The sequence below is a fragment of the Anolis carolinensis genome, chromosome 5 (genome assembly GCF_035594765.1).
Source record: "Anolis carolinensis isolate JA03-04 chromosome 5, rAnoCar3.1.pri, whole genome shotgun sequence".
NCBI classification, from domain to species: Eukaryota; Metazoa; Chordata; class Lepidosauria; order Squamata; family Dactyloidae; genus Anolis; species Anolis carolinensis.
The window spans coordinates 137,653,531-137,680,385 of NC_085845.1; the positions used below are offsets into that span (position 1 = coordinate 137,653,531).

At 41.7% G+C, this 26,855-nt stretch overlaps 1 protein-coding gene across 1 annotated transcript in view; it reads right to left on the reverse strand.

The window, feature by feature from the left end:
* kcnd2 (potassium voltage-gated channel subfamily D member 2) overlaps positions 1-26,855 on the reverse strand; it is a 396,909-nt gene that overhangs the window by 276,542 nt on the left and 93,512 nt on the right. The gene's annotated exons all lie outside the window — the stretch shown is intronic.

A 26,855-nucleotide genomic window follows, 5' to 3' on the forward strand; every position in this document is an offset into this window, starting at 1 on the left:
CCTGCAAGAAAGTTGTCTCCCAGAAGTATGTCAAACAAGCCCAGAGCCTACTTCTCCCGTATTCTTGCGCCGGGAGTTTTGTAAACAACAGAGAAGTTTAGATTCAGCTTCGCGCAGGAGTGCGAGGATTGCAGCTAAGAATGTGGCCAATTAAGACTGCTTCTCGTGAGAATCTTTGGGGAGTCTCACATCTGGTCTCAGAGTTAGCTTTCGGTTCTGATTCCCAGAGAACTGCTTCGGCGGGAAGCTAGACTCTATTTAGGTGTTTTACCCGCGTAGTAACTTCGCGGAGTCAATTCGTCAGCCTACGGAGCGAGTTGTGTCTGGACAGCGCGCTCCGGTTCAAGCCTCGCTCCTGCTCAAGCCTTGCCTTGCTATCCAGCCTTCGCCTTGCTTCCCAGCCTTTGTTTATCTACGGACTTTGCCTTGTTTCCCAGGATCAATCCTTGCCTTGTTCCACGGATTTATCAAGTTATTCCACGGACCTTGTTCTTGTTCTTAGTTACCTTGTTCCACGTTCAAGCCTTGTTTCAAGTATCAAGTTATTTCCTAGCCTCGCTCAAGTTTCATGGACTAAAGGACCTTGTCATTTCCCCTCACTTTGCTTGGCAAAGTGAGTGTTTCGGTTATTGGATTACAACTTTGGACCTTAATATTTCTTATTGGACATTGCTTTTTTGGACTAATTCTGACCTTTCCTGAAAGGTCTAATTCTGGACTATTTTCTACACTTGTTTTTATTAACTTTATATATTCCTACAATAAAGATATTAGATAGATTCTGGCCTCTGTGTATGGTTATTGGTGCTCTGCAGCCTGGGTCGTGACAGTTTGACTCCGCCACCCTAAGCACCAATTAACCTCGGCCAGAATGTCTACCGGAACCGTACCTGGGCCGAGCGGCCAGCCGATTACCTACACCATCGACAAGGAAGAGGTGGACCGAATCCGTGATAAGCTCAATGCACAGGATGGAGAAATAAGGGGTTTGAAGGAACGCGGAGTTCGTCTTCCGGCCATGGCGTTGCCAACCAAGTTTACTGGAGAAGCTTCTAAGGTTCATGTCTTCCGTCGCCAATGTCAAGCTTATCTGGAGGCCCGTGCTGCCGAGTTTCCCCAAGAAGACATCAAAGTGGCATGGGTTTACAGTCTTCTAGACGGGCCAGCGGCCAGCTGGGCGACGGCACTGTTCGACCAAGCCTCTCCACACCTAAGATCAGCGCAACACTTCTTGGACCACCTCAAGGAGACTTGGGGAATCGAGGACAATTTGGAGGCAGCCGGTCACAAACTCCGTCGCCTTTTCCAAGGAGACAGACCTATGTCTCAGTATATAGCCGAGTTCCGAGTGCTGGCCCACAACACCGGCTGGAACGATGTAGCCCTCAGGGGACAATTCCGGGAGGGTCTCAACATTGAAATGCTGGAAGAAATCTCCAAGGTGGATCCTCCCCAGACCCTCGAGGCACTCATTGATCAATGTTTACGGGCTGAAGTCATGATTGCCAACAGGAAACAGTGGGTTCGAGGCCAGGGCAGTAGAGCCGGGGCAAAACCCCCCGCTCCCGCCAGCGTTCAGCCACGTCCGGTGTGGAGACCCCCACCGCCAACCCCATACCCCAGAGGAGGCGAGGAGGTGCCGATGCAGTTGGGCAATGTGCGTCCCAGACTAGATGCCGCCGAGAAGGCCCGTCGTCAACGCTTAAACCTCTGCTGGTACTGCGGGAACGGGGGCCACTTCGCCAGAGAGTGCCCAGCCAAAGGGAAGCCTGCCGCCCGTCTTGCGGCGGCGTCCTCCACGGAGACGAAGGCGTCTGAGCCGACTGGCACACAGCCGGCGGGGGAAGCCAACGACCGGGTGTAGAGGGGCTCGCCAACCCGGTCAAAAAATCCATCCAAGAGCCGCCAACCGGGGTCCTGTTCCTTCTCGTGGTCACATTATGGTCAGCAAAAAGGGGACCCGTCATGATCCACGCCATGATAGACTCTGGAGCTACCAACAATTTCATCGATAGAGAGTATGCCGACTCTCTGGGATTACAATATCATGATTTCAAGAATGCCCGTGTGGTGCAAGCCATAGACGGCCGTCCCCTCAAGACGGGCCCCGTAAGTCAGTGGTCGGAACCCACCAGGATGTGGATAAGGGAACATATGGAAGAGATTTCCTTCTTTGTTACCGAGGTTCCCCATTTCCCTGTGATTTTGGGAATTCCATGGCTGACTCTCCACGACCCTAACATCTCCTGGTCCAACAGAGAACTGCAGTTTGCTTCACCGTACTGCCAAAACCATTGCCTCGTAGCCAAGGTATGCCATGCCACAGACACCGAGCCCATCATCACCTTGCCAAAGAAGTACTCCGAGTATTGGGATGTATTCAATGAGAAAGAAGCCGAAAAATTACCCCCACATAGACCTTATGACTGTGCCATTGACTTGGTGGAGGGGGCCCCGATCCCGCGAGGGCATCTCTACTCCCTGACTGAACCAGAGCAAGAAGCTCTCAGGGAATTCCTAGAGACAAACCTTCGCAAGGGATTCATCAGACCCTCTCAATCCCCAGCCGCCTCCCCAGTGATGTTTGTGAAGAAGAAGTCAGGGGAACTACGCTTGGTGGTGGACTACAGAGCATTGAACAATATCACCAAGCGGAACAGCTATCCCCTGCCTTTAATCTCGGATCTACTGGATCGGCTTCGAGGAGCCAAGGTTTACACCAAGCTGGATCTTCGGGGGGCTTACAACTTAATTCGCATCAGGGAAGGGGACGAGTGGAAGACCGCCTTCCAGACCAAATTCGGATTATTTGAGTCCCGAGTTATGAATTTCGGTTTATGCGGAGCCCCCGCAACGTTCCAGCATTTTGTCAATGACATTTTTCAGGACTATCTAGACAGGTTCTTGATAATCTACCTGGACGATTTTTTGGTGTTTTCCAGATCACAATCAGAACATGAGAACCACGTCAAAATGGTGTTACAACGATTGCGGGATCATGGACTTTATGCCAAGCTGGAAAAATGCGCTTTTGATCTACAAGAGGTAGATTTCCTTGGTTACCGCATCTCGCCTCTAGGGCTTTCCATGGATCCAGCCAAAGTTTCAGCAGTATTGGAATGGCGGGCGCCAACTAACAAGAAAGAGGTGCAGCGTTTCTTGGGGTTCGCGAACTACTACCGCAAGTTCATTCCAGATTTTGCCCGCTGGTCCGACCCCATCACTAGCTGCATCCGTGGAAAGCAGCCTTTCCGCTGGACTGATCAAGCAGAGAAAGGGTTCCAGCAACTAAAGAAACTATTCACCTCCCAGCCAATTCTACAGCACCCAAATCCTGGAACCCCTTTTGTGGTGCAAGCGGACGCCTCTGATGTGGCAATTGGGGCTGTACTCTTACAACCGGTGGGAGATCACCTCCACCCCTGTGCCTTTTATTCTCGTCAACTAACCACACCAGAGAGGAATTACACCATTTGGGAAAAAGAACTACTGGCCATAAAGGCAGCCTTTGAAACTTGGAGACATTGGCTAGAAGGGGCCAAATTTCCCATTGAAGTCCACACTGATCATCGTAATCTAGAACATCTAAGAACTGCCCGCAAACTAAATCAGAGGCAGCAACGTTGGGCTTTATTCTTTGAACGTTTCAACTTCCAGATCCATTATGTGACCCCAGCCCAAACCAAGCAAGCAGACGCCCTGTCACGTAAACCGGAATACGCTGCAGGACGCAAGGAGACCTTTGAATCCCAACTGCTACAACCTGAGAACTTTGCCACGCTCACGGTGGGGAACACCAAATCCATTCCCATTGGTTCAACTTCCCCTACTCCAGGACCCATCTGTGCTCAAGAAATCAGGGCTAGTCAGCAAGCAGATGCCTGGGCGCAGGACCAACTTCGCCAAGGTCTGCATTTCCCCTTTTCGCTTAAAGATGGGCTGCTCTGCTATAGAAATCATGTCTATATCCCACCCGGACCGGGCAGGGAAAGGGCGCTTCGTCTGTGTCATGACTGCAAACCAGCAGGGCACTTCGGACTATTTAAAACTATGCATCTGATCCTAAGGGATTTTTGGTGGCCCAAGATCCGCAAGGATGTGGAAAAATATGTCAACACCTGCCCAGTATGCCAGCGCTCCAAGATACGAAGGGAGAAGCCCTCAGGGCTTTTACACCCCCTTCCTACCCCATCTCGCCCATGGGAAATAATTTCCGCGGATTTCATCACTGACCTACCACCTTCCTGTGGGTTCACCACGATCTTAGTGGTGGTGGACCTATTCACCAAGTTAGCCCATTTCATTCCCTGCGAAGGCCTCCCCACGGCCAAGGAAACTGCGGATTTATTTCTTCAACATGTCTTCAGACTACATGGATTGCCCAAGAGTTTAGTCACAGACCGTGGATCTCAATTCACCTCTCGTTTTTGGAAGGCACTACAAAAACTATTGGGCATAGACTCTCGCTTATCTTCAGCTCATCATCCCCAAACAGATGGGCAAACGGAGCGCACCAATGCCACTTTGGAGCAGTATCTTCGCTGTTATGTAAACTATCAACAGGACAATTGGGCTTCTCTGTTACCACTGTCTGAGTTTGCCTACAACAATGGAGTTCAAGCTTCTACAAAAGAAACGCCGTTCTTTGCAAACTACGGCTTCCATCCACGTTTCTTTCCCCCTGTCATTGAAACTTCAGAGGTTCCCGCAGCAGAGGATTGGCTGCAGGAACTCACAGCGGTGCAACAACTTTTGCTCCAGCAACTGGACCAAGCCAAGGAGGACTATAAACGCCACGCTGACAAACATCGCCAGCCGGGTCCCGAAATCAAGGTAGGAGATCGGGTTTTCTTGTCCACTCGCTTTCTGCCCTCCCACCGCCCTTGCCGGAAGTTAGATGCCCGTTTCATTGGCCCCTATCCAGTGGTGGCGCAATTAAACCCCGTGACTTTCAAACTCCAACTTCCGCGTTCAATGCGCATTCACCCAGTGTTTCACCGCTCCCTGCTCCTTCCGGCGGATGGTGTGCGTCCTGATACAGACCAACCGGCCCCCCCTCCTGTTTTGATGAATGGGGAGGAGGAGTTCGAGGTTGAGGACATTTTGGATTCTCGCTTTCACCGCCGCCGCCTACAATATCTCATTGACTGGGTGGGTTTTGGCCCTGAAGAACGCTCTTGGGAAGACGCCTCCACAGTCCATGCTCCTGATCTAACCCGTCGCTTTCATCAGACCTATCCCGCCAAGCCGCGACCTCGCGCCTCGGGGAGAGGGCCCCAGTTTGGGAGGGGCCTTGAGGAGGGGGATAGTGTGATGACTCATGGGCCTTGTAGTCCTGCTCAGGACATTGTAATTCCTGATGAAGATGAAAACTTGGGTTTTTTACCTTCCCAGTTTGAACTGGATTCCTCTCAGCCAGATCTTTCCCAGGCAGATCTGGGAACCTTGCACCTGCAAGAAAGTTGTCTCCCAGAAGTATGTCAAACAAGCCCAGAGCCTACTTCTCCCGTATTCTTGCGCCGGGAGTTTTGTAAACAACAGAGAAGTTTAGATTCAGCTTCGCGCAGGAGTGCGAGGATTGCAGCTAAGAATGTGGCCAATTAAGACTGCTTCTCGTGAGAATCTTTGGGGAGTCTCACATCTGGTCTCAGAGTTAGCTTTCGGTTCTGATTCCCAGAGAACTGCTTCGGCGGGAAGCTAGACTCTATTTAGGTGTTTTACCCGCGTAGTAACTTCGCGGAGTCAATTCGTCAGCCTACGGAGCGAGTTGTGTCTGGACAGCGCGCTCCGGTTCAAGCCTCGCTCCTGCTCAAGCCTTGCCTTGCTATCCAGCCTTCGCCTTGCTTCCCAGCCTTTGTTTATCTACGGACTTTGCCTTGTTTCCCAGGATCAATCCTTGCCTTGTTCCACGGATTTATCAAGTTATTCCACGGACCTTGTTCTTGTTCTTAGTTACCTTGTTCCACGTTCAAGCCTTGTTTCAAGTATCAAGTTATTTCCTAGCCTCGCTCAAGTTTCATGGACTAAAGGACCTTGTCATTTCCCCTCACTTTGCTTGGCAAAGTGAGTGTTTCGGTTATTGGATTACAACTTTGGACCTTAATATTTCTTATTGGACATTGCTTTTTTGGACTAATTCTGACCTTTCCTGAAAGGTCTAATTCTGGACTATTTTCTACACTTGTTTTTATTAACTTTATATATTCCTACAATAAAGATATTAGATAGATTCTGGCCTCTGTGTATGGTTATTGGTGCTCTGCAGCCTGGGTCGTGACAATACTTCACTTCGGCAGAAAAAATGGAAATCAAAGATACAGAATGGGGGACGCCTGGCTTGACAGCAGTGTGTGCGAAAAAGATCTTGGAGTCCTCGTGGACAACAAGTTAAACATGAGCCTACAATGTGATGCGGCAGCTAAAAAAGCCAATGGGATTTTGGCCTGCATCAATAGGGGAATAACGTCTAGATCCAGGGAAGTCATGCTCCCCCTCTATTCTGCCTTGGTCAGACCACACCTGGAATACTGTGTCCAGTTTTGGGCACCGCAGATGAAGGGAGATGCTGACAAGCTGGAAAGCGTCCAGAGGAGGGCAACTAAAATGATTAAGGGTCTGGAGAACAAGCCCTATGAGGAGAGGCTTAAAGAGCTGGGCATGTTTAGCCTGCAGAAGAGAAGGCTGAGAGGAGACATGATAGCCATGTACAAATATGTGAGGGGAAGTCATAGGGAGGAGGGAGCAAGCTTATTTTCTGCTGCCCTGCAGACTAGGACACGGAACAATGGCTTCAAACTACAGGAAAGGAGATTCCACCTGAACATCAGGAAGAACTTCCTCACTGTGAGGGCTGTTCGGCAGTGGAACTCTCTCCCCCGGGCCGTGGTGGAGGCTCCTTCTTTGGAGGCTTTTAAGCAGAGGCTGGATGGCCATCTGTCGGGGGTGCTTTGAATGCGATTTCCTGCTTCTTAGCGGGGGGTTGGACTAGATGGCCCTTGAGGTCTCTTCCAACTCTACTATTCTATGATTCTATGATTCTATGAAAGCTGACTCATAGAGGTGTGGGGTCTTAGGCTGCTAAGTTTGAAGCCAGATACTGGGTGTAGTACTTGCTTCATCTTGAATGTGCAGATTTTTTAAAAATAGTATCTAAATAATGAACAGGTAAGTAACTTAAATAGCTAGAACACATAGAAGGATTTTTCATTATTAAAACACATAAATAAGAAATAGACGACAATTTTCATCTTGATGTGATCTGACTAGGTATTCAAATACTGGATTGTTTTGTCTTCACATGCAAGAACAAAATATCTCAGAGGGTTTTGCAAGGCTATTTGGAATCTTTTTTGTACTGTATTTTTGCAAATTTGTTTGCAGGAAAAGCCTTTTTGTGCAATTTCTTTTCTGCAGAAAACTCAACAATGTTTTCTGGGTGAACCCTGTTAAAAATAGGCAGTTGGAATGGGGAAAAGATGAAAATTTTTGCAGCAGTCAAGAATTTTTAAAGGCTGTGTCAATGTGTCGAGGCACCCTTTCTTGTCCCTAGATGTGACCCATTGTGGAGCTTACTACCTGCACTGAGTAGGGCTTTATGCTCACTTTTGTGACATCACTATCCTTTCACAAAAGAATTCACAACCTAAAACATTTATACATATACCCATTATTTTTATTAACACCAGTCTTAACAACCTGTTCAGTTAATACCAGCAATAGAAAAAAATGGTAGTAGGAATAGAGAGGCCCAAGGTTTACTACTCTTCTGAAGTATCTAATGCAGCAGATTTAAAACTTTCTTCTCTTCCTTATCTTGCTGCAGGTCACCATGGCACAAATCCTGATACCTCTGGGACAGATCTGAAGAAACCAGCATAATCTAACAGAAGTATATCATTAGATAGGTGGCAAACTATGTATCGCCACGTTAAATTTTATTATATGTATTGGTTATATTTTGCTTGTGAACAATTGCTATTCTTCTCAAAACCACGAAGAAAGCAATGGAAGAAATATCTGAATAATGTGTTTGTGTGTATCTTCTCAAGAACCAGGCTGCATTTTAGTTTGTAAATATATAATAATGCTATTTCCTAAATGGATGGAAGTTGGTTGTTGTTGCCCTATGTAATAATGGGAAGGCACTCTGGCCCATTTGAAAGCACTCTCTACATAGATTTATTGGAAATTTGAGCTTAAAGCCAGTACTCCACTTACAAATCAAATCTCTATTTTCAGAGAATCAATTTTCCATAATTTCAAATTCCATAATGTTTTCTAACCCTACTCCAAGCCCATTCAATTATCTTGGAGTGGTGCTGGTTAATACTATGGGATATGTGAGATATGGAAAATGATAACCTAGAAAGGGTTTTGTGAAGGCACAGATTTGATTTGTAAGCAATCTGTTTTAAGTATGAATTTAAGATAATTAACATTTCTGTTGTTTCATGTAAATTTTTTAAAAGAAAGTCACTGCCATCTTCTAAAATATATCCTTTACCAAACGTCTATAATCTTGTAATGGTTTTGTTCATTATTCTATTCTAAAAGTGCAAGCTGTCAGACGTTAAATCACCCTGCATGTTTTACCACATATGGCACGATGATCCATGATTGGAAACTAGAATGATTGGCAGCATTATGGGCATCCAACTCCCTCTGCACATTATCATCCCTTCATTTAATCAATGGGTAAAATGCTATTATAAGCTTTCTGGCGGTACCTCATACAATTCATCTATCCAAGGATATTCCTTAGCACACTTCTGGGGCCCATAAAATCATAAATGCCAACAAAAATCTGAGGCTGAGAAAACACAACACACTATCAAAAGCAATGTTCAGCAGGCATTCAAGTTAGAAAATAAATTGAAAATGAGGCTATTATCATTAGATAAAGCTAGGAAATTAAATGACTTTTGGCTCCAAAGCTCCAAGGCCTCAGCTAGTATTTGTCCTACAGCTGGGCTATCTCAGTGCTAGTAGGAGTTCAGCAAAAGTGTGAAATCTGTCACAGCCTTTCTGTCATTCTGCTCCTCATCATCTATTTCAGCAGGCTGGTCCCAGAGGCCCATGATGAATTTCAGTTTCAGGCAAGCTCCATTATTTTACAAGCTCAACTCTGCCTGGGTTTTCTACTGTTACATAATTGGCAGAGAAATGAATCAAATATGAGTGTATATGAAAAGTGGAGGCTTCTATAGTCTATGAAAATCTTCTCCCCCATACACTTTTAGGAAAAAAATTATCAGACAAGATTCAAACTTGTTTTTTATATTAAAAAAATCTATTTAGAACTAGTTGACCTCTACAAAATAGTCAGTGAATATAATTTGTTCATGGTTGGTTTCTAATGGGACAATTTAGAATTGGCAGCCAACTATGACATCTGTCTGGATATGTATTATTGAAATGTAAGTTAATTGGTTATTTTATCCAATATCCTAATTGGCTATTTTATCCAATATCCTTTGACAGGGGTGTGTGGTTTGAATGTGGGGCAGGCTCTTCATCATTTCCATGATATTATAGCAAACAAAAACAATTGCATTGGAGTTAATAGACATACATTAAGCAAAAATGATTGTACCATAGCACACGGTCAACATCTATACAAAACATTTATGGTTTAGTACCATTACTATTTCTGCATTCCACCAAACTCCAAGGAAGCTGTTTTGGTTGAAAACGAGTGCCTGGCACTGGCAATGGATTAGAGAGTGAACAAGCTAAAGCTTAATCCAAGCAAGTCACAGGTGCTTATGGCCAGTTGAAAGGTAGTTTAGGGGAAAGACATTCATCTTATGCTGGATGTAGTTACTGTATTTCTGAAGAAGTAGGTTGACAGATTAGACCTACCCTAGGACTCAGTCTTGAGCCAGAAAGCCAGATTTCTAGTGATGACCAAGAAAGCTGTTGCACACTTACAACCTCACCAGATGGGGTGAAATCAGCATCCTAGGACGCTTTCACCCCATCTGGGGGACGAGGCCAATGCAGGACATTACAAAACGTTATGTGACTTCTGGCATAGGCCCCACACTGGATGCTTTCACTTCAACACAGAAGGCTAACTGTGTTGTGCTGGCTCCAATAGAGCTAGCACGGGGCCTCCCCATTAGGGCAATGCTTTCCTCATGTTGTGAGAGGGAGCTGCATGTGGGGTGGCAAATTTGCCCTATTCTTCTCTCTTTCCTCACCCACTTTGCCTTGCTTTTCTGATCACTTCTCAGTGCATCAACTGCATGCATCCCAGAGCTAATATGGCCACAGGAACACATTCATCAGTTACATGGAATTTGGATGACTATAACACACAAAAATGGATGTTTTCTAAGTTAAAAAACACATATGAAATCTGGGCAGAATAAGTACTGAAGTGGTAAATTTCTTTGACAATTTATGTATTTTTCAAAGATTCTTTCACAGTGGAAATATATTGCCTAAAATAACTAATTGCTTCATTTAGGAATGAAATGAGTGAATAATTACATTCCTAATTTGTGGACATGAAGTTGGCTAAGGTTAACATAATGTGGCCACAAGACAACTCTTGTTTCTTGTCCAGCATGATTTTTGTGCCCCCATAGTCACAAGAAATGTTACATTTCTAACTAATTCTGAAATCAGTTTATAGTTCAACAACTTGAGTATGTATATCTCAGCCACATTTCCTTTCTATTAGTGTCTGAGATTAGATGAAAAACATTCATCTAAAAATTAGACAAGAAGTTAGAATTAACATTTGCCTATTTGGATCACGAAAAACTACTTCACTTTCCATATTTCACTTTTCTAGGTTGGAAGTCAGGTTTTGTCAAAAAAAAAGGGAACAGCACATATCATTAAGAATATGGTAGGTAATACTGTATGTTGCTTCAAAATATCTTGTAGGATTAAATAATTGTATTGAAATGTTGGTGTAATCTGAATAGTTTGGCTACAAATAGTTGTAAAATCATTATGTATTAATTGCTAAGTGAAGAATATACAATATTGCAGTATGTATTGAATCAAAATAGAAACAAAATGACCAACCAGAAAATCTTCCACACATAAAGTGCTGGTATCTTTTATTTAACACATTATGCATGAAACTGTTCCTATATGAATTATGAGCCTTTGAAAGACAGACCCATGAGTACTGTCACAATGCTAGCTGCAAAATTTTTATTGCTTTCAGCAAATTTGAATGTGTCAATTTCCCACAACACTTCAGCCACTTGCATTAAGTTCGGTTACTAAATGTTTGTTGCCTTCATTATTTCATTGCCTTAGGTCACATCTGTTCTTCTTGCAGAACCATTTGGATTTTTTTTTAAATCTACCCCATAAAATGCAAAGATCTTTTATTGCAAAGTGTTCTGAAGTCACTGTTTTACTTACTGTAAAAAGTCACAAGAAGCTTAAAGGTCAGGATAACACATCTGTTGCCCAAATGAATTGCTCTTGTGTGTTCACATAAACAGATGAATAATCACAGGTTTGACCAACAACTGGGGTAATAGAGTAATCAGGAAGAAATTATTATGGTGTCTATCACTAGGCATGGTTAGGAAAAGTTACGCTGTTTACCAGTATTATTATGTTTTTGTTGGACTTTTATGTTATGTTTATATTTGCCGTTTTTAGCTTGTATGATGTTTGAGTCCCACCCATGGGAGAAAAGCAGGATATAAACAAACAAACAAATAAATAAATATCTGACAGACCTCATGCCACATCTACTTTTATAAAATCATGTATCACAGAAAAGCAGACTGGCTTGTGTGGACAAGAATTTTATTTATTCTTTTAATTCTTACATAGAACACACAATGACATGTCTATAGTCCTTTTTTTGTAGATTACCCCTAAACACCTTTCCTAATAGGACCCAATCTACCCTAAACTACATTGTATAAGTCAATGAAAAGGGGTTTTTTCCCCAATCAGTATTTACCCAGCTAATTCCAAATGATCCTGTGAGTCTGATCTAACATGAGTTCAAGATCCAGCTCAAGGCACATCCCAATAAATATATCTCTACCTGTTTAAAACTGCTAACCCAATTATCATTCCTATAACTAGGTTGAGTATTCTGAAGACATTTTAAGTATGACAAAAATAATGTCCACGATAAATAATGTTAAAATATTATTTTAACTTAGTGTAATTTAAGTTCTAGAAAGCTTTTTTGTGTGTCAGGAGCGAGTTGAGCATAGCTTTGCTTTATGTTTAAACCAACATGAATAATAGAAAATAGGATTTTTTTAATCGCCAGAGGCGAATTGAGGCAAGTCACTTCTGGTGTGAGAGAACTGGCCATCTGCAAGGACGTTGTCCGGGGATGCCTGGATGTTTTGCCATCCTGTGGGAGGCTTCTCTTCCACACATGGGAAGCTGAAGTTGTCAGACAGGAGCTCACCCTGCTTCCCAGATTTGAATCACCAACCATTCGGTCAGCAGTCCTTCCGGCACAAGGTTTTAACCCATTGCCCCACTGGGGGCTCTAGTTCTAGAAAGTGTGACTTGCTCTCTAAAAGTAAGGGGTTTGAACCTTATTCTCCAAAGCCCAATGCTCAAATGACTGGCTCTCATAATATTTATTTATTCACAGTATTTATACTCTGCCCTTCTCACCCCACAGGGGACTCAGAACAGCTCACAGAACATACATTTGGCAAATATTCAATGCCAATTATACAATTAACAAGGTCAGACAACACAAACAGAGGTAAAGGCAGTTTATTTCCTGGCATCTTGGAGACTGTGCTCAACTCCGGCCACAGGGGAATGCTGTCACCCCATCTTCCATGCCAAGGAATTTTCCTCCAATCAATGTCCTTAAGGGCACCTTTATTACCTCCCTGCTAAAAGCAGTACCTATTTATCTATTCGCATTTCTGCTTTCGACCTGCTAGGTGGGCAGGTGAGCTGGGGCTGTGGCAGGTTCTCAACCAACCTTGGCTCCAACTGCTGACCTTTTGATCGGCAAGATTTTTCTGAAGCACAATGGTTAGCCTGCTGTGCTAAGCCTGGCTCCCTATGCTAAGCCCAACAATATACAGCAAGAACCAAAATCCACTTATACCTTTTCAGAAAACCAAACTTGATGGTTTGAGCATTGGAGTATAGCTCCAGAGAGCAGGATTTGAATTCTGCTCTGTCATGGAAACTCACTGGGTGATTTTAGGTAAGTCACACTCTCCAGCCTCAGATGAGAGCAATGAGAAATCTCCTCTGAGCAGATTTTGTGATAAGTTTGCTTCAGGATTGCCATACATTGGAATTGACTTGAAGGCACACAAAAATAACGTCTTTTTATGTATCTTATTTAGAGTATAAATGAATGCATACTGGATCAGTGTACTTATGGTCTGAGTCAATCTTGATATGCTAGTACATATTGTAATCTGGACATGGTAAATGATGACTAATATAAGTAAATCTCAATTTTAGCACAGTACTGTGGGTCGGTGTCCTGCACATACCAAGAATTAAGAGTCAATGTCCATTCCACTTTCTTTCAGATGGGAAGGAATTTTGAAGGGCAATATTATAAAACAGAATCAGTATAGGGCATCACAGCTGTGCAAAAATCCTACACACAGAGACAAACACTGGTGCCTGTTATGATATCCTGATGCTGTGATGTTGAGTTATGAGCTGAAGGTGGAGAGCTGTGGAGTGCTGAAGAGGCTTGGCAGCCAGCCACATCCGTACTACACAGTACTGCATGCTTGGTGGAGTAAAGCGGCCCATAGCCAGTTGCTAGAAATTGCAATTGTCTCATACTGTCTAGAATTATGATGTGGTGTGAAGTACTGACAAATAAGGGCTGTGATTTTATGGTACAATTGAACTGCATTAGGAAACCAGAGAGGTTTTGCTTAACAGCTTTAGTCCAGAGTAATTTGCTTTTTTACTCACAGTGTGTAAAACAGAACACTATGCTTCTAGCATATGGTGAATATGAAACTACTGAAGTCTCTTATCAGTTGCCTAAATATTTGGCAAAATGATTCTCTGTGAACTCATTCTATGTGCTGAGGTGTCTGTGTTTTTCGTTTTTTTAAAAAAGAGATGACAAATGCAAGTTGAGCCTTTTCAAATGGATAGTGAGTTTTTGGGGATGGTGTGTAGAGATGGACTAAAAGAGGAGGCTTAAGGAATATTTACAAATTCTGTCATCCCTGATGTGTGAGAATTTCTTGATCTATCATGAAACTCTGTTAAATAAATTGTCAGTCACTGCAAGAATTTTCATTCCTGTATGAGAATGAATTCACTAGATCCTTTTCATGGGGTTTTGGGCAGGAATGTCTTTTTGCACAAACAATTGCATTATACCCCAAAGCGTTTGCAACAAATAGTTTTCTTACAAAATAGCTGCATTGTGACAAACTATTTTTTGCAATACTTTGCTAAGACATGAAAAACATTTTAAATGTGTTTATGTGTGCACTTCTACAGCTTTGCAGTCTTAGCCAGCAGGAAAACAATATTTGATTTTTTTTCTTTTTTTGCTTGTGAGAATGAAATCAATGAAATTTTACATCCCTAAGTGTACCTTTGAGTAAACAAGATATTGTCAGGAATCTTATGTTCAGTTTTTGCATTAAAGACAGTTCTATTCAGTGCAATTCTAGCATTTGTAATCAGAAGTAAGTCTCACGTAGCCAATCTCTGGAAAGTGTGCATAGGACTACAATCTTAGGGACAAGCAAATGTCTCTATTTCTAAGTAGTGTAGCTTGAACTTCTAAAACAAAACAAAAAACAAAAACAAAAAACAACAACAACCAGAATTCTATTCTATTCCATTTCCACACTAATCTGCAAATTCAATTCCTTTTTCTAAACACATTCAAATATGTATTTTCTCACAAAATTCATATTTTCATAACTTAAACTGCCTGCAATCATTCAGAAAAGTGAAATTTCATGAATAGTTGAGCTTTTATTTCCACATTTTAAAAGCTCCAGTTGAAGTCATTTAACAGAGGTATCTGCAAAGATCCAATGCAATGTGACATGAAAACTAACCAATAGTTCTACAAATGTAGAATTATCTGCAAACCTTGGTTGAAAATGTTGCCACTGGATCCTGGAGTGAAAGTTATCTGTAGGAACTGTGCATGTATCAGAGTCAAAAGTGATCCAAACTATCCTGTACGGTAGCTGACACCAAGACACCAAAGAAGCTGCTGTTTCAGTCACTTGAGTGGAAAGCACTGACCTAGTGTGAACTCTATTCAATAATGTAAAGAAGTGAATTGTGAATGTTGCTCTGTCATTTTTGGGTGGTCTGTTGAAGTTATGAGCTGGAGATGAAAAATAAAACTTGAAAATATTGAGCAAAACTAGGACTGCTGTACATGAGCAGAGAGGGACATGTAACCTTTTTCTTGAGTGTCCCAGTCCCATAGAAAACAATTTTCCCAAAACTCCCATTTGCTTTTCAAAGTAAAGGTTCCATTGCCACCACTAGGAGTTTCCCTTTCAATGCCAGTGATCAGATGGGGAAATCAGCAGAATATGTTACAGCATCACTGTGGTTACCAAATGCCTATGCAGTCTGATTTCCATCTCTATGATTGTCACTTGTACAGCAAATTAAATGAGGTATATTAAATGTTTATTAAATGCTTGGCATTTAATGTTGGCAAAATTGCCCACAACAAATTTTTTCCAGGCTAACAAGAATAGTTCTTATTAACTGCGCTTTTTCCTGGAGAAGTCAGATCTAGCCACAGTAGTTCATGCTTTGGTTACATCCTGGTTGGTCCCAATAGAGAAATAACAAACTGGAACAAGATAAAAGACAAAGGCAGACAAGGGAACTGGATAGCGTGGTTAGATCTGTCCAGTTGAGCTCAGGCCATGAAAAGAATAGAGATAGCAGAAGCCCCATTAGATAGCTTTAATTTGTCGCCATTATTCTTTAATATAAGTATGAAACTACTAGGAACAGTTGTCCTAGGATTTAGTGCTGGGCATCCCTAAATAGATAATGCCCAATATTATTATATCTTTCCATCTAACTCTAAGGAAGCCATTTCATTTCTAAACTGGTTCCTCTCACAAAAAATAGATCAGATGAGAGTGAACAGGCTGAAGAGGAGTCCAGGCAAGAAAGATTTTCATCAGTTGAAAGAAAGATCAGAGAACAGAGATTTAACCTGGGCCAGATGAGGTTCCATAGATTGGTTATACTTTTGCATCCAAGCCTAAAACTGAGTTTCTTTTGTGGTGTAGAGTGTACTGAAATAATTAAAGTGTGTGCAACAAGTTAACATGGTATGGTTATTGTGACATGTATCATAGTTACATCCCATTAGGGTTATTCTAACACACTATGCATGGGACTACTTTTGAAAAATATTCAGAGACTCTAGTTGCTCAAGAACACTGCTATAAAATTATTCAGTAGTGAATACAGGAAACACATGATATTTTTATACAACACTCTCACTGGATATTGGTCTGTTTGGAGGTATAATTAAAAGTGAATTTACCTTAAAACACCCAAAGGGCCTCGGATGGCCTCTGATATGGGCCTCTCTATCCCATTATTATCATAGGTTCATCTTATGGGAACACAAGAGATAATATTCTCATAGGTTCTGAAACTCCCTTCCTAGGACCCTTCCAGACAGGCCCTATGTCCCAAGATCTGTTCCCAGGTTTTCTGCTTTAAACTGGATTACATGAGTCTGCACTGCCAGATAATCTGGGATAAACAGAAAATGTGGGATCAGATCCTGGAATATAGGGCCTGTTTGGAAGGGCCTATAGAGAGGCTGGGCTAGCCTTTAAATTTGTTTGTTTGAGAACTGGTTATGGAGGAAGTGCCTTTAATAATGTACTGAATATGTTTTGAATGTCTGTTAGTTTGTTTTTATTCAATAATTCAATTATCTTTTCATTTTTATGTTTCCACTGATATGAGTATCTGTTTTAATTTTTGTAATCTTCCTTGAGCCCCAGGGCTATACATTCATTTATGAGTTAATACACTTCTGTGTTCCTGGTAAGTCTCCTAGGTATGTAGATTTGAGTTATCTGAATGAATAGTAGTACCAGAAATTATCCGAAAGATTATTTGCCTATCTTTCCAGGTTGCTGTAAAACAGTTATATATGTTAAGTTCAAAAATATTATGTTCACTATTAGACTATTATAATCCCCTGATAAAGAAAGCATTGATATAGTTACCTCCGTTCCTTATATTTTCCTATGTTACGTTCTCTTTTCGGGAAACTCATACATTTAATAATTTGTTTGTTATAGAAAAATGGAATGGTAGTTGCATCAAAATATTTTAACGTGCTTTGTCTTTGGGAGAAAAAATATTGCTTTAGGAAACATTTGAAAAATAATAAATTATTTCTAAAGAACAAAATGGGAAATAATTTTTCTGTTCTTTCACAAAGCCCCTTAAGGATACCTGTTGATGTGTTATGCTGTCTACAAAAATGCCTCTAAATCCAAATGTAGGTTATAACAGAAAAGATGCATTCCTTTAAAATGTTCAGCTAATTTTAACAAGATGCCTGACATCATCAATTTCCTGTAATCCAAAAGAAATCAGATTGTGAGAGATGACATCCACACACACTGATTGGAATTTTACCTGCTGTATAAACATTGATGATTAAATCATTTGTGTCCTGTGTGCTTCTACATTCATATTTTTAAATTAGGTCTTGTCCCATTTTGAGATATGCTGCATGCAAAATGCATGCTACATTAGCATGGCAATGAAGGATTGTAGAATATCACTGTATGCATTTTACTCTAATACTATCTTTTTATCGTAGAAACCCGGTGTCAAGGACAGAACGCCACAAGATTCAAAGTAACAGAGTTTATTAGATTACAGAACTCAAAAATGCCCGTAAAACACAAGGGCCAGGCAGTTTTTGCCTTTAGGAGCAAAAAGGGGCAAAAGTAAATGTTCAAAAGATAAACCGGATTAAACCGGAGTTTAATCCGGGTAAAAACAAACTGCTTGCTTCAGCCTGGGTATAAACGAAACGAAAGCCAAGGAACAAAAGATACAAAGAATGCAACTAATTGGCAGCAGATTCCTCTCTGCTGCCAACACTGTGCTTAGAGTAACTTGCGTCGCTCCCCCACACACACAGCAGACAGGATCTCCAACACGAGTAAATCAGCCAAGGATTGTAGCAGTTGAGTAGACCAGTTCCGTTCCGTAGATCAAAGCCAGAAGCAGACGTTTGTAGTTTTTCCAAGTCCAAGAAGGGGGGAAGACAAGCCGTGGTCAGTTCAGTCCGAGTTCTCAAAGCAGGAGATGGCGTCCGTCAAGAAGACGACGGAAGGTCAAGCTAATAAGAGTAAGCACAGGTTTGCACAAACAAATGCCCACACAATCCCTCCCGCCGTCTGACCCTGGATTCCAATCAACTTACGTCACAGCACAGGAAAGCACACAAGTCTTCAGGGAAGCGTCCCACACACACACGGATCCCAAGCGTTTGCCCAGATTACCTTGCCCAACGCAATTTGCAATTGCTCTCAAGCCCCATTTTATGCCAGTTACAAATCTTCATCACTGTCAGCTGTCCTCCTTAACCCGGGCGTTTCCTCATCACTTTCCTCGTCAGAGCTGGAACACCTCTGACTACGCCCAACAGCATCTCCAGCTGTGGATCCCGTCCCATCCCTCCAGCTAAACCATGGGTCTAATCCTGAAGGTCCCCATTCATCTTCTGTCCCATCATGGCCAGTGGCACCCACTTCCTCCCTTACCCGAGTCCAATCCATCTCATCCTCCTCTGAGCTAACCAGCCCCTCCTCCATTCTCTCCGTAAACCCTTCGAAAGACTCCTCGTCAGATGGTGCTGCAAATATGTCTCGCAGTCTTTTTCTCTCTCGCTCCTCGAGAGTATCTGACTCTCGAGGAGTCTTACGCCCACGTCTGTCAGTAACAGAGCCATGAGGCTCAATCATAACACCCGGAATCATGTGGTGAGAGCTTTGAGACTGAAACTAAGTATACTTATGTATTTTCACACCCATACTTTCCATAAATGCACACTTTCCACCTTTAGCTATCAAAAATATCAGTAAAAACCCATATACTTCAACACAAAAGCAATAAGCTCAATTAAAACAATTAAAAAGAAAGAAAAAAGTATGACAAATCAGTGGGCTTTCTTTCAGCAACAACCAATCTTAAACACCCAAGGCTCACATAAATTAAAAGGCCTTTGGCTGCTGAAAGAATTATAGGAAAGATGGGCCTATAATTCTCCATAGTAGTGAATTCAAATGAATGAAAATTGCCATTGGAAATGCACCAAGAAAGCTGTCACGACCCAGGCTGCAGAGCACCAATAACCATACACAGAGGCCAGAATCTATCTAATATCTTTATTAAGGAAATATATAAAGTTAATAAAAGCAAGTGTATGAAATAGTCCAGAAGTAGACCTTTCAGGAAAGGTCAAAATTAGTCCAAAGAAACAATGTCCAATATGAAATATTAAGGTCCAAAGTTGTAATCTAATAACCGAAACACTCACTTTGCCAGGCAAAGTGAGGGGAGATGACAAGGTCCCTTAGTCCATGAAACTTGAGCGAGGCTATGGAGTAACTTGAAACAAGGCTTGGTACAAGGCAGCAAGGAACGAGAAGCAAGGACAAGATCCGTGGAATTACTTGGCAAAATCCGAGAAACAAGGCAAGGCTGAGTCCTGGAAAACAAGGCAAGGTCCGTGGAGGTAAACAAGGCTGGAAACGGGAACGAAGGCTTGGAAACAGGAGCGAAGGCTTGGAATCAGGAACAAGGCTTGAAACAGGAACGAGGCTTGGAAACGGAGCGCGCTGTCCACACACAACTTACTCCAGTAGCTGACGAATTGACTCCGCAAGGTCCCTTTGTGGGCAAAACACCTAAATAGGGTCTAGTTTTCCCACCAAAGAGCAGTTCTCTGGGGAACCAGAAACGAAAGCTAAACTCTGAGTCCAGATGCATGACTCCTTAAAGTTTCCCATGGAAAGCAGGCTTAATCAGCTGAATTCTTAGCAGCTATCCTAGCACTCCTGCGAGACGCTGCTTGAACTCCCCTCTGTTGTTTACAAAACTCGTGGCGAGAAAACACAGGAGATTTAGGCTCCGGGCTTGTTTGACAGACTTCTGGAAGACAAATCTCTTGCAGGTGCAAGGTTCCCAAATCTGGCTGGGAAGGTTCCAATTCTGACTGAGACGGTGAAAAACCCAAGTTCTCCTCTTCATCTGGTACTACAGTACCAGAGACGGGACTACATGGCCCATGACTCATCACAAAAGCCCCTTTTCACACTATTACCAAGTGCAACTTTAATGATGGTAGAGGAACTATAATGGAGAGTAAACACTTACAGAAATCATGACCTCAAGCCTATAGGTTTTCCAAGAAACCCCTTGCTGATATCATATTGCATCGACCAAAGTTTTAAAAGTAAACTGCTCTATGATCACATAGAAAAAAAAGACTAAAACAGCACTGAATGATGTTGTCTGGAAATAGTTACTCAATTTGTTGGAGTCCAATAGGTTAACTACACATTATTCAGGTATTATTTCAAAAAGATTATAAAATATTTACTGACTTTACTGCAATTTAAAAAAAGACAGTATAACCCTTTTTATACTAGTGCAATATACTCCAAGTCTTCCACATATCTTTATATGTTTCAGTGTAAACAATATTTTTCTATAAATTGTTTTATGTTGCTAATCCCTAATAAGTGTTTCTCAAAAAAAAAAAAGCAAAATGCAGCACACTGCAACTTGACCTACAAAATCAGCTACCCAGTGGCAATGAAATGTTCCATAGGAAACATCAAAAATTCTAGTGGGAGCCATCAACAGAGTGAGACTCAAAATGAAAGTTTCTTTTAATATGCTGGAATCTAGGGAAATGATTCATAGTTTTGATACTCTTTCAAGCAAAAATAAATAAATAAGTCCTGACTTGGAATACATAAAAACCCCATGGTGTTGTAAGTGGAATTATATACCAAGCTGAAAATTAAAATTCAATATAATATTTAAAAGCAAGTTAATGGTTTGAAGATATAAATATATTTTAAAATGGATTTTTGCCTTTGCACATATTTTGATTTTTTTAAAAAAAAAAACCACATCTCCTCTCTTGCTCAAAAGGAATAAAGCAGTCTTCACCCTTTACTAAGTTCTCCTGTATATGCATGACCTTAATGCCAAATACATAATAAAAACATGTGGAATGAAGAGGAATTAATCAAAGATTCTGCAAGGGTAAACAAAATGTCGAAGAGGAGTGAAAATATTACCCCATTAATTTTTGAAATTACTTTCTAGATTAAAAATATGGCTGTAATTGAAACTGCTATGTGATCATTTTCTATAATCCATAAGCAAGGCCAGGCACTGGTGTTGGTTTTCCATTCAGAATAATAGATTCACAGAATTGCAGATCTAGAAGGAACCCCAAGAGTCATTATTTCAATTGCTTGTCAATGATGAAATCCATAGCAAAAGCATAAATCACAGGTGGTTGTCCAGCCTCTTTTTTAAAAACTTTAAATGAGCCTGCATCCAGCCTGTACTTTCTGACATCACTTGTTCCACTGTCAAACAGCTCTCATTACCTAGAAGTTCTTCCTAAAGCTTGTAGGATCTTTCTTCCTGTAATTTCAGTCAATTACTTTGGGTCCTACTCTCTGAATAGGCCAAAAATAAGCTTGTTCCATCTTCTCCAAGACAGTCCTTCATATAATTAAAGATGGTTATTACAATCTGCATTTTCCAGGTTAAATGCAACCAACACCTTCAACTATTCCTCATAAGGTTTCCAGATCCTTTACCAACCTGTTGCTGTACTCCAGCCTGTCAATATTCTTAAATGTTGATGTCCAGAACCAGGCCCATAGACAGATTTTTTTGGGGGGAGGGGTTGAAACCTTTTTGCCCAAGATGATTTTTCAGGCCAGTGTCTCCTGATCTGGCACGAGATCTCAACAAGGGCCTGAAATTATCGTCATTATGCAAAGGTTCTTCGTAGGTAATAGGTCCCAAATTATTGCTCCCTCTTTAAGCTAGTTCTTGTTGGCCACAAAGACAATAGTTACCACAATTGGCAGATGTTTATTTCTGTTTTCTTCTGCTTTCTTTTTATTTCCTTTATCATTAAGATATTTTCCATTGTGAATTAGCAAGAAGTTTTCAGCCAAGCACAAGCTGTTCTGATGGTACTCTCTTTTTTGATGTCTATAGAAGACTTCTATTACATTTTCCATCACACAAATGGTTTAGCAACCAATGTATCAAGCTTCTGATATCCAACTTTACCCCCAACCTCTCCTCCAAACACAACACAGTTCTTACAGAATGTGACTTATACATGAAATAAGTAGAGTAGCCAGGGAAATCTGCTGAATCATTTGGGTTGAAATCTTAGATGTTTTGCTTCTGTTCCACTGTTTCTTTGGCAAGGCTTGGATTAGAGGAACCAGTGGTAGACACCCCTGTTTTCTCAGTTTTCACCTGTAATCTAGGTCACATCCTCCCCCATCCCACACCTTAGGCTTTGCCTGTAGGCTACCAAATTTTGGCAGCTGCCACTATGTCAGCTATTGCTGCTATTGCAATGTAAATTGGTATATAGGTAGGTAATGATAGTGTGAATAATCAAAATTGGGTTGAGATGGTGCTTGTAGTTCTGGAGGGACTCTAATTTTTGCTTCTCATATACCTGGCATGGGGATTTGGTTAACCAATTAAAATTCATGAGAAAACCTGGTTGTTGGGTGTTTTTTACGTGAAATTTTCGGGGGTGGTCTGAACCCCTAAACTGCCTCCTTGGCTGCAGGCTTGTCAGAACCAGACACAATCCTCCAAGTAATGTGCGACTTAAAGCAGAATAGAATGGCTCTATTAGCTTTCCTTGATTTCAACAATATACAAATACAGGCAGTCCCCAGGTTATAAACAAGATCGATTCTGTAGGTTTATTCTTAAATTGAAATTGCATGTAAGTTGGAACAGGTACATATTTAAATGTGTTTTTTTTAAAAAAAAAAAATTAGATAGTACAGGGAAGGGTTATCACCCTTGTAACTTTTTTGCTGTCTGTGTCCCTTTTCAGAAGATTTCACCTCACTTTCTGTCTGTAGGACAATTGGATTTTGAAAATTTTAGGTTATCGTGGAAACAAGGATTGTTGATAAAGCTTCAGTGTAGACACACCTTTTCCCAATGATAACTTTTCTAGGAGTGAATTTTCCTTCTTAGGGGTAGATTTCCTTTCGCTATTTGTTGTCTTGCCCCTGGTCTTAACTATGAGTCATATACAAGGTGGATGTTTATAACTCGGGGACTGCCTATACTTGCCTAGCTTGTATATTAGCTTGTACGCTACCATATCATGGTGAGACCATTACATCACTTTCACATGCACTGTTGGCAAACCAGTATCACACACTAATACTATTAGACCTCACCAAATTGGTAGACACAGTTTTTTAAAAACTTTTGCCCTTGTTATTTCAATACTTTTATTCCTAGTAAAAAAATAGGGGATTAAGATTAGTTCTTCGCTACTTATTCATCCTTGTTGCTTCAGGTAACAAATATTTACATTTAAAATTCCAAATTGAGATGTCAGATAAAAAAGATGGGACAGTTTTAAATTTTTATTTCAATAATTAACCTAGAGCTGCTAGAAATTGTACTGCAAAAGACTGCAGTGGGCTATGCACACACCCAGATGGTCTGAAATCTTTGCTTTGTGAATGATAAAACACAGGATGGCAAGGCCATGCTTCAGATGTAGCATACAAATTATATTCACTGTCCTAAGAGACAAAAGGTAAGCAAAAGCACAGAAGACACACAAAGAAAGCAGAACAGAGTCCTCTAAGAAAGCATAGGTTTTGCTATCAACATGACTCTAAGGGTACAGATGTATATCTAGAATACGTAACTAACATGTGTCATTATTTGCTTTCACTGTATTTATTTGACTAGCTGAGGTACCCGGTGACACCTGGGTTAGGTCTTTTGTAAAGATAAGTATTAAAATTGGTCTTTGTTTGGTTTTGGATTTTACAAATATACTCTATAAAAATTCATAAGGATGTGAGTAAACTACAACTCCCATTACCTTCTGTCATTGCCCCCAAACCACACCAGTATTTAGTTTGTCAGGATGGATGTGTGTGTCACATTTGGTCCAGATCCATCCTCAGTGACATTCACATGACAGTATTTTCCATTGGTCATTGTGGGGAGGGGAAGTCTGTGTGCCAAGTTTGGTTCAAATCGATTGTTTGTGGGAATCACAGGACCCTCTGAAAGTGGGAGTCACCTTGGAAATTGCATATAAACATATTTTCACTTTTATTATATGTATATGTATGTGTGTGTATATATATATATAGAGAGAGAGAGGGGAGGGAGAGAGGGAGAGAGAATATATAAATATAGATGATTGAAATATGCCATCTGTATCAAAAGATGTTGCCTGTTTTCTGTACTGCACCTTCATTGAGCAAAAAAATTCATTCACAAAAATAGTTAACTTTTTAGAAACGTGCTTACTAAATTCAAGGTTAAGAAAATTAAATCTGTTGCGTCCAACTTTTGCCCTCAATTTTCACTAAGCCCATCAAGATTTCATCATGCGACAGGTTATTTGAACATCACATTTGTGCCATCAATTAATGACATCCAAAAACAGGTTAGCGTCAATTCATAATTGCAAATCATTTCCCCTTTCCACCTCTCCACCTCATAGATTCTTTGGGTTTTCCTTAGCTCTTGGGTTCGTCATTCTAATTTGGGAAAATGCATTTCACCCAATCTAAAACATCATATCTACTGCCAATGAATATAGTAAAAGAAGCTGGAAATCATACAGCTCATTACATCTTAGAAATGCTTTATTGATATAAAATATCTATACATTTTTCCTGCATGCTATATTATAAGTAGAAAAGGAAAATCAGATAATCTAATTTAGAAATTCCTGTCCCACACACTGAATTAGTTTTAAAGCAGGAATTATTCAATTTGTTTCACTCTGTAAATTTTAAAAATGATCAGGGACTATTGTTTTTCACATTAATAGTGAATGCTAGCTACTGGTTTGTCCAAAAATATATGCTCTCTGCTGTGGGGAAAATTCCACAAAGACATTTTTAAATACTGATTGGTTCCAGAGGGTGGTGTGTGTGTGTGTGTATGTGTGTTTATCCCTGCATCCAGTACGAGAGTATAAATCTGGGGCTAGCAAAGTATGATTTTTTCCAGCCACTAATCCCTTTTATATCCCACACTGTCATTTTCCTTGCAAATTGAATTGCATCTTGCGAGATAGTTTAACAGCAATAATTAACTTTTAAACCAATCACATCCTTCCACCTTGTGGTTTAATATCCAAGTATCAATTTTTCAGAAATGGTTTTTTAGAAGGTGAACTTCCTAGTCACATTTTGGTAGTCTCTTGAATCCAGGCATGGACAAATGTTTTAACATTGGGGATGCATTGTGAGACAGGGCAGTTGAGGCAGGCTAGGAGAGAGGGGGAGGCAGAGGGTTGGCACAGGGGGGTGGTTGGCTTGACACATGGTTGCATAGGGCTCTCTGGAGAGCCCTGTGCCTGCAGAACTCTCATCTCAGCAGGAGGGTGTGGTGGCCTACTGTGTCCTGCCAAGAGGAGAACGTGACACGCAGTTGGGTGAGGGGGAGCATAGCTGGAGGAAAGAGGCTAAGGGGCAGCATCCGGCCTGTGGGTTTCGGTTTGCTCATACCTGCTCTAACCCCTGGGAATTTTAAGGGAAGAAAGTTGACCCCAGACCTGCAAAAGTGGCCTATCCCTAGAGCAATGGTTCTTAAAGTGTGCTCCACAGAGCCCTTGGGGTTCTGTGAGACAGTGGGGCTCTGAATGGAAGTCATGCTCTTTCCCACCTCCTTCTTGCCATTCTACTTCTCCCCAGCCCCTGCCCATCACTTCCCTCAGGCACTCCCCCCCCCCCCCAGCAAAGGAGCCAAAGGCAGCAGGACAGGCCTAGCATGGCCGCAAGTGGGGAGTGAGACCCTGGGGGAATTCAAGAGGAAGCCTTCCCTCCCCTCTTCTGCCAAGGATTTTCCCTCTCTCTCTGGGCCAGATTTCTTTGGGGTCACGCAGGCAGCTCAGGAACTAGAGGGTCGAATGTGCAGGTTTAATTCAGCCACAAAGTGCAGAAGCCAACAAAACAGAGGTTTGGGGGGGGAATGTCATATCACTCTCTTGCCCCCTCCTTTCCTCACCCACATGAACACTCCCCCTATCAGCCATTGGGACCCCTCCCCCGAATCAGAGATGAGATCAGACCAGGTGTCTCCTGCCATAGTCACACAAGAGTCCAGCAAGCAAAGAACTAAACACTTGGATAAAAGCATCAAATGGTGTTTTCTTGCAGCTTGTGGATCCTCCTCTGGTTCAGGCCCAGGCCCCACCTCTTAAGAGGAAAGAAGCTGGAGAATCCCCCCAGAGGAGCAGGGGTGGGGCACACCCTATTGCCAAGTTGCTGGACATAGCTCCACAAAATAGAGGGGAGGTAGTCTCTATCAAGGCCTTGGAGCACAATTATTCTCTCCCTCCCTCTTCCTTCTAACTGAGGTGGGGGTGTCCTTTCCCCCCATAACCTGGGGGCTCATTCAACCCTCATGATGATGTTGGTGTTTATTAGGCATGTGCAATCCAGGAAAAAAATGGTTCTAAACTCTGTTCGAAAGTAGGGGGCACTGGCGCTTCGTTTCTAAAGTCATTTCCGAATTTTGAAGGCAAAAAGTTCAAAACTTTCTGAAACTTCCGAATCTTCGTATGTACCTTGTTA